This window comes from Pleuronectes platessa, chromosome 5, assembly GCF_947347685.1.
Source record: "Pleuronectes platessa chromosome 5, fPlePla1.1, whole genome shotgun sequence".
Classification (NCBI taxonomy): Eukaryota; Metazoa; Chordata; class Actinopteri; order Pleuronectiformes; family Pleuronectidae; genus Pleuronectes; species Pleuronectes platessa.
Genome location: NC_070630.1, coordinates 25891306 through 25903088, shown reverse-complemented (window position 1 = coordinate 25903088; position 11783 = coordinate 25891306).

The window sequence follows — 11783 nt, the reverse complement described above, 5'->3', positions numbered from 1 at the left end:
AAACTCTGGGCAGTGAGGGCAGACACTCGCGCCACTAGGTGGGCGGGGCTACATTCGCCTTTATAGGTGTTTATTTTACCTGCACGTCGTCTTGCAGGCGGGTCGCGATAGTATATTGTTTACTTTACAGTGTGTAGTTCAGCTCCGACACACACAGACTCTGTAATTAAGTCATGTATTTATATTGTGCCTTATAAAAAACAGTTATAAGCTAATGTTCCCAAGTTCTATATTCTAAATTTTTATATTTCTTTATGAGTGATAATGTATGTTAAGATGTTTGAAGTAGAGACACACCATAATAATTTAATGTATGTTTTATGCACTTTAAAATGCAGTTACACTCAGAGAAATGCTTGTTCTTGAAATTGTGTTTAATTTGAATAAGATGCAGTCTGGATGAGGAACTGAAGGCTCCTTGTCGTTATTGCTGCTGCGTTCATGCTGTATTCTACAGATATAATTTGTTGCTTTGGTATCAATCGTGGGACTCGTAACATATATCTCCAAACAATAGTTTGACATTAAAAAAATAAATCTAACATTAGGATAAAATGAGTCAAAAATCGTAAAAACGGAAGGGGTACGTACCACCTTGGTGTTGCTAGATCATGCTAGCACATTGAGGCTTATGGTTAGAGTGTGTGTGTCCAAGCAACTTCGACAAAGAGAGAAATTATTTTATAATAAGTTTTTGTGGAAAATCGTTTTGAAAAAATATTTTTTTCTGGGGGGGAGGGCGCCAGGATTGAAGCTTGCCTAGAGCGCCAAATGTGCTAGGGCCGGCCCTGCGTGTGCTTTGATATTTTTGTTTGGTCCATGTCCCATCCACTAACATGGATGATGAAGGGTTTACTGCCTGTACTGCAGCCAGCCACTAGGTTGCAATCAATAAGCTTTGATTGGATTTTTTGGGAGCCCTTACATCCTCCATCTTTACAGTCGATGGTCTTTCCCCTTGACAGTTTATGTCCTTTTCATATGGCACATACAACTGATGGGGGCCCCACTAGAGCACAGAATACATATGAAACAAGATGCTACAGCTGAACTGCACATTTCTATCCTTTGTATGGGAGAGCGAACTGACCCGCTGACTTTCTCCATCTTACCCTTTTGCCCTCACATCCACACACGCTGGTCCGTCTCTGCTCAAATATTTACAAAAGAACACAGCTTCAAGGTTATCATTCGACCAAGGCGACTGTGTGACAAACGCACGGACCATATGGCTGTCACTGAAGGAGCTGGCAACAACACACTACACGCAGCTGGCCATTATAAACCCTGACTCACTGTGGCATAGAGACGTGCAAAATCAACACAGTAGGCCTAATGGTATTTTTGGGGAGAGGTGAATCATTAACCTATTAAGTAGAGTGCCACTAGAACGTAACAAGAGAGAGGGACAAAAGGAGACGAGAGACACATAATGAGACGATCAAGAACTGAAATTGCATTCATCAAGGATTTTCAAAAGATGGATTTTCTTGGAAGACATAGGACCAACTGTTGCTGCACTCAGCACTACAGACTTGGACAAACTGACAGAATATAGGCCACTAGGTGTAATAAAGTAAAAGTTTATTTAATTTAAAGCTCAAAATAGGGTACTAGTATTGGGTTTTATTTGTCTCGTTCATGATTTGCTCAGCAGGAACCTGTGATAAAAGGTTTTGTTCAAGTTCAGTTGCATTCATTTCCATAATCAAGCTTATTGAGCAGTAGTACTTTACCAGCACACTTCATACCCAGGTCAAAGAAACATGGGCTACATGTTAGAGGGTGGACACCTGTGGACGCCTGTGGACACCTGTGGACGCTTGTGGCCAGGCTCCGACAAGTGTTTTGAAATTATATTCGGGTCGGGTCAGGTCGGTCACTAGGCTGATTCTTGTACACCTCATGTCTATAATCCGCCAACACAAGCAATAAGGATGTGTTTCAGGGACAGGGTAACACAAACACACACACACATACACACACATCGCAGTTTACATTAACGGCACCAGGTTCAGGTCAACCTCCAACACGAAAAACAGAATGCCTGTCAGGACAGAAAAATACACTCAACTAGGGCTCAGAATGAATAGAAGTAAAGTATTGGGAGGTAATGGAAAATATACCGCCAGGTAAACCAGAAGTCATCCCTCCCAGAAAATTCTCTTCCTTCTGGGGCTCCGCACTTTTTACAGGGTTGGTGTAATTCTTCTTTTTTTTCTTTTTTTTGAGGGAAGCAATTTTTACACTCTCATCATATGATGATGCTATAATCATCCAAGTTTACAGCTTTCCTGAAGAGTCTGAATTGCAGTGTGTGCGGTGGGAGGCTCATTTCCCCCCTGCTCAATAACTGCTACAGTAGTAAATTGTAATAAAAACTCAAAAGCAAAGCCGAGAAGCAATAACGGTGCAAAGCCTTTAATGCAGGTCCATTGATTTAAAGAAGTGCTGGGCTTGGTGTATGTAAGAGCAGTCAGGGCGTTTCTTTCTGATTGCTTACTGCGGACCAAGTAAACAAGACACCTCATCCCATAATTTCATCTTGCCCTCATGTTCTGTGAATGCTGCTGTGCGTATCAATTGATTCCATCGGGGAGACAGAAAATGGCTCCTGTAATCACAGCTAAGAAAAATAATTGAAATAAACAGGCGGACTAACGGAACAGAATGGCCAGACTGAAATTAAATTGTTAACAGTGTGAACAGAAGTGTGTAAAGGGAGCGCATCAAAGAGATTAACAAAGAAACACAAAGAGAGAGAGAGAGAGAGAGAGAGATGGGGGGGGGGGGGATTAACATCACACCATGTGGACAGTTTTGGAGGCTTCGTCACTGAACCCAATTAGTTTGGCCTTTCCTGTCCTCAATTAACATCTATTCGTATCCTCTCACCGCAAAGTAATCATGGTCAGCAAATGACATATTTACATTCACATTAAAACTTCTCCAACTGCAAACACATCCAGCATTTTAAGGGGTCATGAGGGATCATTCTGGCCTCACAATTGGTTCTTCTGGTATAATCTGTTTCTTCCTCTCTGTCCCTGTCTTTCTCAACACAACTACAGACTTTCGGGTAATTAATTAGTCTTTCAGCACTTCATGTGATACTAACATTTGCAGCTATTATCCAAGAAGTAAATAAATAAGAGGTTTTCAGAAGGTGAAACTATTTCAGATGCACAATTAACCCTGGTATTTGACTGCTTGAAAGTAATATGCGGAGCCCATGAGCCAGACCGTGACGGACACAGTGACAGGTTTCCTGGAATCCGAGGAAAACATTTAGCTGTGAAAAAACATGGAGATAGAACAGGATTATATGTTAGTGTACATGCAAGTTTTTCACGCTGTCCTGTTTTTTGAACTGTTAGGCAAAGGGTGCTTTACATTTACGCCAACTTGGGGTTCTGCTTCATTAGTTATTTTATCCCTCCGGAGTTCCTACCTTACCCCTGAGACCTCCGTCATAACCATCCCACCAGTGAAATGACACAGACCATAGAGGGAGAGGAAACCGAAGTGGTGGGAAGTGAGCTGGGCTACTCACTAGGCTAAAGACTAACCCATACCAGTGCTCCCCAGTTTGTTCCTCGCCAACTCCAGGACTCTTACACACAAGATGGATGTACATTACTGTGATGGCCGCACCAGCAACCACACACTGACATTCCAAAAACATGATGTTTTCTTTGAGTTACCAGTTCCTGGGGCCTTGTTTCTGGAGTCATCTGGCCGTTCACCAAAAGGAGGCCCAGCTGCAGCAGACCACCTTAAATGGCTGTGAGTCCTAATTGGACTGCACCATGTCTGTTGCCATCATGGGAGAGGACATGGTTGCTTTATTTCTATTTGTAATTGTTAAATCTTTAATTATTGCTTTCTATTTCTATTTTATTCATTTTCCTTAGTTAATATGGTATGGTTTAATACGGGGATGTGATGTTGTGGCAGTAGTTTGTTTTCAGCGTTAGCCTGTCTATGTGTATCCCCCTCTTTGTTTTGAGTGGCTTGACCAGCCACCATATATGTTCCCATCTCTCAGTCGAGTGGGGGTTTTTGTGGTGATGCTGTCAACTGGTCGCCAGCAGATGCTGGAGGATAATTTGCCTTTTACCAGTTGTGAGATATTCTTTTTACTTTTTGTTAATGGAAACTGAATTAAAAAACAACTTTTCATTCAAAGAAACTCTGTGGCTCTCTGGTCTTCCTGCTTGGTCCCTCACATATGGTGGCAGTGGTGGGATCAGCCGGTAGAGAGCACAGAAAGATTTTTTTTTAATTATTTTTTTCCCCTTCATATCTGGTTACCCCCAGCTTCACCTTTTGAACCATGCAACGTGGAGGACGGATAGGACGAGGAAGAGCAAGAGGAAATGGTGTGGAGCTTGATGAACCACAGCCTAGTCAAGATGAGGATGTCTATGGAATAGACGACAGAGATTCTGGAGGGGTCCCAGACACTCAAAATGGAGATGTCAGAGGACCAACGCGTGCATTCTCCTCCATTAGACGAGCATCACGGACCTCTTGCCGGTCCATGTGGGCACGAAAAATGTCTGTCAGGTCTGCCAGCGTTGGTCCTCATCAGGTTTTTTTTGATCAGAAAAGGAGCCCAGATTGGACAAACTTACTGACAATGATGAAATTGAACATTTTCTTTTAACTTTTGAAAGGATTGCCACAGCGTGTAGGTGGCCTAAGTCGGACTGGGTTTTTCACCTAATTCCATTGCTCACTGGTAAGGCTAGAGGGGCCTATGTATACATGGACGTGGATACAGCCTTTCATTATGAAAGTGTAAAAGCTGCTATTTTTAGAAAATATGAGGTTAACCCTGAGACCTACAGACAAAAATTTCGCTCCGCCGAGGTTCAACCTGGTGAAACACCAAAGGAGCTTTATGTGAGGCTGAAGGAACTGTACGGGAAGTGGATCCAACCAGTTGGTAAAACCATTAAAGATGTTGCTGAAATTATTATCATGGAGCAGTATTTACGTATGTTGTCCCCTGAGCTTCAGGTATGGGTCAGGGAACGTGATCCTTCAACAGCTGCAGAGGCTGCCTCACTGGCCGATGTGTATGTGGCTGCCCGGCGGACAGGACAACCATGGAGCTACACCACCTGGAAGGCCACCAGAGAAATTCGCAGGCCCACACCCCCTCAATACCACCGGGGAGCGATACCAGATGGAGGTAGGGCTCCCATGAGGGGGAATCAGTCAGCATATACACCAACAACACAGGTTGGCCAAGTTCCTATTTGTTACCTATGCGGCCAGGAAGGTCACATAAAACCCATGTGCCCGAAGAACCCCCCCAAGCTCAAGCAAATGTGTGTTTTACCTCGTAAATCTGACCTTAATCATAACAATAACCGATCCATGAAGTTCACAACTGTCAAAATTAATGGGAAATGGCTAAGAGCCCTACTTGATACTGGCAGTAATCAGACCCTTGTGCACAGGCAGTTTGTACCATCTACTGTTATCTGTACTCTTGAAAGCGTCCCCATCTGCTGTGTGCATGGGGATGAGAAGGCTTATCCAACTGCTGACATTTATATTGAAGCTCAAGGACAAACTTACCTTTTAAACATTGGAGTTGCGGATTATCTTCCTTTCCCAGTGGTGCTGGGTAGTGACCTGCCAATCTTGTTTGATTTGTTACACAGACCCCAAAGTTGTAATGTTACAGTAACCAGAGCCCAAGCCAAGCTAGTTGATGAGCCCTCGGAAACCCTCAGTGCCTTGCCTTTCTATGATGCTGACCTAGACATCACACCTGAGAAGCCCCGGAAGTCACGCAAGCAAAGAAGGCAGGACAAATTTCAACAGACAGTTGTAACACCATCAGAGCAGGTACCTCCAGATTTGCCACTGGGCTTCAAGGTACCTTCCGACATAGCCCGTATGCAGCGAAATGACCCCAGCTTAGTCACCATGTGGAAAAATACTAAGAACAGTCCTGGAGAGGAGTATTTCCTACATAAGGGTATCCTCTACCATCACCATGGACCAGCCAAGCAGCTAGTGGTCCCTAAGCCAGCCCGAGACATAGTACTCGTCTTGGGCCACTCTGTTCCCTGGGCGGGCCACTTAGGGAAACATAAGACCCTGGCTCGCATTAGACGACACTTTTACTGGCCTGGTTTAAAAACAGATGTTGCCCAGTTTTGTAGGACTTGCCCTCAGTGCCAGAAGACATCTGGAAAACGACCTTTGAGAGCTCTGCTTCAGCCACTCCCTATTATCGGTATTCCCTTTGAACGACTTGGTATGGATGTGGTTGGTCCACTTGAAAGGAGCAAGACGGGGAACCGCTTTATGCTAGTGATCACTGATTATGCTACCAAATATCCTGAAGTATTCCCTCTCAAATCGGTCAAAGCAAAAACTGTGGCATTGTCCCTAATTCAGTTATTCTCCAGAGTTGGTTTCCCCCGTGAGATTCTAACTGACCAGGGCAGAAATTTCATGTCAACGCTGCTGAAACAGGTCTACCGACTGCTGGGTATCAAGAGTGTGAGAACAACCCCTTACCATCCACAGACGGATGGATTGACGGAGCGGTTCAACCAGACCCTTAAACAAATGCTCCGTAAGTTTGTCAACGACACAGGCTCGGACTGGGATCAATGGCTACCCTACCTCCTTTTTGCATACAGGGAAGTACCCCAGGCTTCCACGGGGTTTTCCCCATTTGAGCTTTTGTATGTTCATGAAGTGAGGGGACCTCTGACCTTGCTAAGAGAGGACTGGGAAGGAGACCATGGGAGGGAGGCCGATGTTAATATCATCTCCCATGTGGTTCAGATGCGAGAGAGGCTACAAAAGATGACTGAACTTGCCCAGCAGCACATGGCGGATGCCCAAAAGTACCAGAAGTCTGGTTTACCCCGGGTCAGAAGGTTCTAGTCATGTTGCCAACCAGTGACAGCAAGCTTCTGGCAAAATGGCAAGGACCATTTGAGGTAGAGAGACAACTTGGACCCACAACCTACCAGCTTGCAGCCCCAGGGCGAACACGGTCCAGCAAGGTGCTCCACGTGAACCTCCTCAAGGAGTGGGCTGAAAAGCCGGAGAAGAAGGCGGAGGTCTTGCTCATAAGAGCTGTGAAAGAGGAAGAAGACGTGGATGAGCAATACCTCCCCTCACCATCCCTCACTGAACTGGATCTTAGCCACCTGTCGGCTGACCAACGAAACAAGGTGAAATCTTTATGTAATCCTTGTATATTTCAAGATAACCCAGGTCGCACAGATATGGTTGAACATGTTATTGTGTTAAAAGATGAAGCTCCAGTGAAACGTATGAGTTACAGGATTCCAGAGCGCCTTCTGGGGTCCCTGAAAAAGGAAGTGGAGCTGATGCTGTCTCTGGAGGTCATCGAGCGCTCAAAAAGTGAGTGGTGCCACCCAATAGTTTTGGTCCCAAAGAAGGATGGCACATTAAGGTTTTGTATTGATTTCAGATACCTTAATTCTGTGTCAAAGTTTGATTCATACCCAACACCACGTATTGATGACATGATTGAGCACCTGGGCAAAGCAAAATACCTGACCACCATTGACTTGTGCAAGGGCTATTGGCAAGTGCCCCTTGCTAGGGCATCTAGGGAGCTGACTGCCTTTCGGACTCCTTGGGGTCTTTTCCAGTTTACAGTCTTGCCTTTTGGGCTTCATGGTGCCCCTGCAACTTTTCAAAGGCTCATGGATCGGGTGCTGAATGGATTTGAGGGATATGCATGTGCCTACCTCGACGATATTGTCATCTACAGTGCTACTTGGGAGGAGCATCTCCAGCATCTGAAGAAAGTTCTGGAATGCCTCCAAATAACAGGCCTGACCATTAACCCGGCAAAGTGTGTTTTTGCCAAACCTGAGACTGAATATTTGGGCTTCATCATTGGGAATGGGGTGATCAAACCACAGGTCCACAAGATTCACGCCCTGGAGTCCTGTCCCCTGCCTCAGACCAGGAAGCAGTTGAGATCCTTCCTGGGGATGGCCGGTTTTAATCACAGGTTCATTCCCAATTTTTCTGCCAGAGCAGCTCCACTCACGGATATGACTGGATCCAGGTGTCCCAACCAGGTCCAGTGGACAGGGGCGGCAGAAGCAGCATTCCAGGACATTCAGCTGTCTCTGGGGAAGAACCCAGTTCTCTACAGTCCTGACTTTGAGAAACATTTTTTTCTTCAAACAGATGCTTCGGAGAGGGGCCTTGGAGCTGTCCTACTGCAAGGACCACCAGAAGACCAACACCCTGTCGCTTTCATCAGCCGTAAGCTGTTCCCAAGGGAGGTACGTTACTCTACAGTAGAGAAAGAAGCCCTGGCGATGAAGTGGGCTATTGACTCCTTCAGGTACTATCTCCTGGGGAGGGAGTTCACTCTGCAGACTGATCACAAGGCCCTCCAGTGGTTGCAGAGGATGAAGGACACCAACAGCCGCATTACACGATGGTACCTGGCCATGCAACCCTTCCGCTTCACAGTCCATCACATCCCGGGCAGAGTCAATATGACGGCAGACTACCTCTCTCGTTGTCACAGCGAGATTTCTGAAGGGGGGGAGTATGTGATGGCCGCACCAGCAACCACACACTGACATTCCAAAAACATGATGTTTTCTTTGAGTTACCAGTTCCTGGGGCCTTGTTTCTGGAGTCATCTGGCCGTTCACCAAAAGGAGGCCCAGCTGCAGCAGACCACCTTAAATGGCTGTGAGTCCTAATTGGACTGCACCATGTCTGTTGCCATCATGGGAGAGGACATGGTTGCTTTATTTCTATTTGTAATTGTTAAATCTTTAATTATTGCTTTCTATTTCTATTTTATTCATTTTCCTTAGTTAATATGGTATGGTTTAATACGGGGATGTGATGTTGTGGCAGTAGTTTGTTTTCAGCGTTAGCCTGTCTATGCCTGTCCATATATGTTCCCATCTCTCAGTCGAGTGGGGGTTTTTGTGGTGATGCTGTCAACTGGTCGCCAGCAGATGCTGGAGGATAATTTGCCTTTTACCAGTTGTGAGATATTCTTTTTACTTTTTGTTAATGGAAACTGAATTAAAAAACAACTTTTCATTCAAAGAAACTCTGTGGCTCTCTGGTCTTCCTGCTTGGTCCCTCACAATTACATAGACATAATGTACTCAAGTAAAAGTAGGGTTTTATATGTACTCAAAATGTCCAAATACTACACCATTGTAAAGCCGTTTTCCAACAGGGCTTTCCGAGGATCTCTGGAGAATTTGGATCGGGACTTTCTCCAGAGGTTTCCTTTCACACATGAATAGTTCAGTGGGAGGTTCTCCTCTCAGAACCATTCACACCAGCAACAAATCCTCCGGAGGCTTCAGGTGACGGGTGGTGCAGCAGGCACATTAACAAAATAAATGTACTTGGTAACATCCACTGCTTCAAAGAGCCATAGCTCAACCAGATCAACTCAGAGCCCCAAGTATGAGTAAAGCTTCTTACTCAGCTGCCAAGTATTAGCAGTAGAGTAGCACAAGTAGATTTGGCTGTCAATATCAGAGACGGCCTCTTAGCTTTTATTCATTTAACAGAGTAATTTTAAAGTTAGTTTTTCATGATTATAGAAAGTGGCTACCCTTCAAGGTTTCCTATATTAATGTGTACTGCTCATAACTTAGCTGCAAGAGGCACTTAAGTAGTTGAAATTCAAATGCTGCATGTTCTGTTGAGTAATCAATTTCACTTTTCTGTGGTTCAAGGAAAAGCCTCAACGTTTGATGACACAATCATTTCTCATTTTCCTTTTGGAAACCATGTGTAAGTTTTTGTCAACAATAACGACTGCATTCCATTTCCATGCTCCTGTTTCATGGTTCTGATACTGAAGGCTACCTGCTGTAGCCTGGATGCCAGACGAACTTAGCCCCGCCCACAACATTTTTGGTCAGGCAGTTCGGTCTGGAGTCGCTCCGTTGGGAAAAAATTATGCCCGACCGGGCCAATCAGATTGTCAGGGCGGGCTTTATACGATGATTGACAGATGATCAACGGTAACGTAATCAACCACGTCATCAAATCGCGCTGCGCCAAGGCTGCCTCGTGGTGCTTCAACCTCCGGTGTGACCGGCACAAAGTTTTAACATGGGAGTGGATGGGAGCCAGCTGTTATTTAAGGCTTGGCGCTGCGCTGAAGCGTCCGGTGTGAACCCAGCGCTAGTAAATAACTCACAATGAGTCGCTTAACAAATGTCACATACTACGTTGCTCTGATTGGTTGTAGGTCTATCCAATTGAGCGAAGAAGAATTTTACTTCCTGGTCAGTTGAAACACGCCCCATAATCACAGCCCAATGGAGCGGTCTCAGACTCACATTCTGACTAGAATTGTGAGTCTGACAACGTCAGGCTATACCTGCTGGATAACCGACATGACAAACCCAGATAGCACACAGATGTGGGCCACTTCTGGCAAAGATGAGGCACTTCTGGCCTCTTTGTGGCCCTAACAAAATGGATGTGAGCCTGAAGTTGCCCACTTATTATGAATGTGGCCCAAATATATCAAAGCAAATGTGGCTCCTTTTTTAGACAACATGCGGTGCTGTCTGCAAGGTGTAATGTGGATGTGAGCCTAAAGTGGCCCATGTGGAAAATAGCACAAAACTAATTCTGGCCACATTTGACACCCTGAGGTATATTGTTATTGCAAGTCAAATTGTGAGACTATTATCTAAAACTTTTATATATATATTATTTTTTTCTGTCAATGATACCAACATGGAATAACAAACACATTAGTTTTTAGAGTTTTTAAATGCAACAAAGGAACCAAATTATAAAGAAAGATACCATTAATATAACTTAAAAAAAAAAAAAAACTGACAGCACAGTTTGAAGTAGAATACAAGAGCAGAGGGAGATTATCTTCAACCCAATGTGTTAGACACTACTGTCACACATACATATAACCATGAAGCTGCCACTGCATGGGGTGAAAAAACAAACAGACTGGGGTCAAGTACCGCTCAAGTCACTGTCGGATCAAAGTGTTTGAATTAGATTGATATCATTATGAATATGTTGCTGCGTTACCTACTTCATTGTGCCTACAACTATGTAATGTAATTCTTAAAATGTCAACGTTGCTATTGCAAGAAGGGTTGAATTGAAGAGGCCTAATGTTGACACACCTGCATATCATATCATATCAATGTGCATCATAACACGATCCAGCATATGGTCAAATCCATTTGTCTTTATAGCGGATTATAATAGACCTCTACATATTGCCAGTGGCCATCTTGGTTATTAGCTTCAGCTGCATGTCTACTGTGCACACATCACATGAAACCCTCCTAATTTTAGATATATGTTTGTGATTGTTTCGAGTGGTTTCAGGACCGATGTAAAGGGGTCTGAATTGGAGGGGGGGCCAGAACCATCTGCAAAAGTGAATTAACATGAGCTCACTGATTTGTCTGATTTAAATGCAAAGTATACAATGTAAAAGCCAATGATGCATTACTAAACAGCTGACAGCAGGAAATGGTGCCAAAGTTACGATCATTATCGCTGCCCATTGTAAGCTAGGTTACAGAGATGTATCAGTGTATCCAGTATAATTGGGAATAAGGAACATTAAATAAAATAGATGAAAAGCCAAAGCTAGGAGCTAGACCAGTTTTGTGATGTATCGCTATTGCGTACTTGGACACAAACAGCATGTGTCTACACAGAAGGCTTGTAGTGATCAACAGGTGAGCAGACCAGCAGCAGCAGCAGCAGCTCCAGTGCTC